The sequence below is a fragment of the Tenrec ecaudatus genome, chromosome 2 (assembly GCF_050624435.1).
Source record: "Tenrec ecaudatus isolate mTenEca1 chromosome 2, mTenEca1.hap1, whole genome shotgun sequence".
Classification (NCBI taxonomy): Eukaryota; Metazoa; Chordata; class Mammalia; order Afrosoricida; family Tenrecidae; genus Tenrec; species Tenrec ecaudatus.
The window spans coordinates 60,021,436-60,025,106 of NC_134531.1; the positions used below are offsets into that span (position 1 = coordinate 60,021,436).

The 3,671-nt window shown below is 44.9% G+C and overlaps 1 pseudogene; it reads left to right on the forward strand.

The window, feature by feature from the left end:
* The first annotated feature begins 257 nt into the window (after positions 1-257).
* Positions 258-1,867, forward strand: LOC142439011 (intraflagellar transport protein 52 homolog pseudogene; annotated as a pseudogene).
* The last annotated feature ends 1,804 nt before the right edge of the window (positions 1,868-3,671 follow it).

Below are 3,671 nucleotides of genomic sequence, written 5' to 3' on the forward strand. Positions count from 1 at the left end.
GAATTCCAGAATACTTCTTTGTGCTCATGAAGCACCTGTGCACCGACCGACAGGTAGGCAGTCAAACAGTCAAACGGAACAAGGGGATGGTGCAGCCTTTAAAATCGGCGAAGGTGTGTGTCACGGTTGTATTTCCTCACCATACTCATTCAATCTGTATGCTGAGAAAATAATCTGAAAAAAGTTGAACTGTATAAAGAAGAACTTTGCAGGAGGATTGGGAGACAGCTCATTAAGAAACTCCAGCATGGGCCCCGGAGGTAGCGCCACCTGCGGGTCCACGGCCTCCCTGCGCGTCTCAGTGCTCACGCCGTTGCTAAGCGGCGCTTGGGTACCTACCTGGCCGCCGGATGCTGGATGGCGCTAGGGGAAGATGGTGGTCACCGGGTCTCAGGTAACCATGGAGAAGGAGCTTCGGAGCACCATTCTTTTCAATGCATCCAAGAAGGAGATCTTTACCACCAACAGTGGTTACAAATCTATGCAGAAAAGACTTCGCAGTAACTGGAAGATTCAGAGCTTAAAAGATGAAATCACAATGGACAAGCTCATGGGGTGAACCTGTGGATCACGGCTGGGCCGAGGGAAAAGTTCACGGCCGCTGAGTTTGAAGTCTTGAAGAAATATCTCGACGGTGGTGGAGACATCCTTGTTATGCTGGGAGAAGGTGGAGAATCCAGATTTGACACCAACGTTAACTTTCTACTAGAAGAATATGGAATCATGGTTAATAACGATGCTGTGGTCCGGAATGTGTACTACAAGTATTTTCACCCTAAAGAGGCCCTCGTTTCAAACAGCGTCCTGAACAGGGAGATTAGCCGAGCTGCCGGGAAGGCTGTGCCTGGGGTGGTCGACGAGGAAAGCAGTGGAAACAATGCCCAGGCTCTCACCTTCGTCTACCCCTTTGGGGCCACCCTGAGTGTCATGAAACCAGCAGTGGCTGTGCTGTCCACAGGCTCCGTCTGCTTTCCACTCAACCGGCCCATCCTGGCTTTCTACCGCTCCAAGACCCACGGGGGGAAGCTGGCAGTGCTTGGCTCATGCCACATGTTCAGTGACCAGTATTTGGCCAAAGAAGAAAACGGCAAAATCATGGATGTTGTTTTCCAGTGGTTTACGACTGGCGACATCCACCTGAACCAGATTGATGCTGAAGACCCAGAGATTTCGGACTACATGATGCTGCCCGACACAGCCACCCTGTCAGAGCGCCTGCGAGTATGTCTGCAAGAGGGTGACGAGAACCCGCGGGACTTCACCACCCTCTTCGACCTGTCCATTTTCCAGCTGGACACCACCTCCCTGCCCAAAGTCATCAAGGCTCACGAACAGCTAAACGTGAAGCATGAACCTCTGCAGCTCATCCAACCTCAGTTTGAGACACCGCTGCCAGCCCTGCAGCCCGCTGTTTTCCCTCCGAGTTTTCAGGAATTGCCACCTCCTCCTCTGGAGTTGTTTGACTTGGATGAGACGTTCTCTTCTGAGAAGGCTCAGCTTGCTCAGATCACCAATAAGTGTACTGAGGAAGACCTGGAGTTCTATGTCTGGAAGTGTGGTGACATTCTGGGAGTGACCAGCAAACTTCCGAAGGACCAGCAAGATGCCAAACACATCCTGGAGCACATCTTCTTCCAGATGGTGGAGTTCAAGAAACTGAACCAGGAACATGACATTGACACCAGCGAAACAGCATTTCAGAACAATTTCTGAGGACCAAGCCTCTTCAAGGACTTTCTGCCTCCTGATTGTCTTTGTAAATGATACCCCCTCCCCATTTTGCCTAATCAAAGTTGTCTATATACTCTTTTTTGTAGATGCCTGGAAAGGCCTGTCCATTTTCCAAACTGCTCAGATGGGCAGACAGTTTCTGTTACAATCCTTATGTGACACAAGTTCCATTCCTTTTTTAAAATTAAACCAATGATTGACTCTGTAAAAAAAAAAAAAGAAAGAAAGAAACTCCAGCATGCAGATGATACAGGCTTGCTTGCTGCCGGCCAAAAGGACTTAAAGCAGTTGCTGATGAAAGTCAAAGCCTATATCTTTAAGAACAGATTGCAATTCAATGGACAGGAAACCGTAATCCTCAAAACTGGACTCGAGACAAACATTATGATAAATATAGGAAATATTAAAAATTTCAGATATTTCCTTTAACTTTGATCCAAAATTAGCACTCAATGGAAATCATAAGCAAGAAATGGAATGTCATATTCTTTTGGGAAAATCTGTTGCACATGACCTTTTTAAAGTGTTGAAGAGCAAGCCTATCATTTTGATGTCTAAGGTGCACCTGATCGAAGCTGTGGTAACTTCAATCATCTCATATCTATGTGAAACCTGGATAGTGAATAAGGAAGATCACAGAAGATCGCATGCACTAGGATTATCGTGTTGATGAAGAATTTTGAAAATCTCATGGGCTACCCCAGAATGCACACATTTTTCTTGGAGAAAGTACAGCCGGATGTTCCTTGGAAGCCAAGATGGTGAAACTTCGTCTTAAGTACTTTTGATAAGTTTTCAAGAGAAATCAGTTCTGGAAAAGTACCCCATACTTGGGTCAGGGAAAAAGAAGAAACCCCAAGGAGATGCAGTGACACAGCAGCCTCAATAGTGGACTCAAACCTAACAGCAATTGTTTAGATGGTGCATTATGTTATACATATGATCACTATGATGCAGAACCTACTCATTGGGCTTCAACAGCAACACAACAATAGAGGCAACTGTGGTAAACGGAGGTGGACATATCTGATCTCCTCTGGCTTCCTGATTGCCAAGGGTCAGGAGTCTGACATTCCTTCACCCTCTATCCTCCTTTACCTACACTGTCACCAACCTTGTCCCTCACTGCATTCTATTTCTTTCTCTTCTTTCTGTTAGTTTTGTACATTTTATTTTAATTTTTAAACACTTATTGGGGGCTCTTACATCTTTTATCACAATCCATATATTCCTCCAGTGTGCCAAGCACATTGCACATATGCCGCCATCATCATTTTCAAAGCATTTTCTTCCCACTTGAGCCCTAGCTATCAGCTCCCCATTTCTTCCCCTCCCTCCCCCACCCACTCTCCCTTGTGAATCCTTGATAAGTTATAGATTATTTTTTCATATCTTACATCACACTCCATCACCCCTCACTGTCTTTTCTGTTATTCATGCCCCTGGGAGGGGGTTTTAGTTTTATCCTTGTGACTGATTCCCCCTTTCTACCCTCCCCTTCCCCCTAGTCCTTCTGGTACCTCTACTCTCCTTGTTGGCTCTGGATTCCCTGTGTTGTGAGCTTCCATCTGTAGCAGTGTGCATGTTCTGGTCTAATCTAATTTGTAAGGTAGAATTGAGGTCCTGATATTAGGGTGAAGGAAGCACCAAAGAACTAGAGGAAAGTTGTGTGTTTCATTGGTGCTATATAATTTATAGTATATTTAACTATATAGAATTATTTATAGGCTTTTCCATTTTTGTCAGTGGCTTTCTTTTTGTTATTGTTATTTTGTGTTTATTTGCTGTTGTTATTGTTTTATTGGTTTTGACTTCCTTTGCTGTTTTATTTGGCTTTGCCTGGTTTTTGCATTTATTAATGTGTCTGCATGTCTATCTAGATAAGATACAGGGGGTAAATAATTTGGAGATGAAAAGAATGGGACCAATGGTTCCAGGAG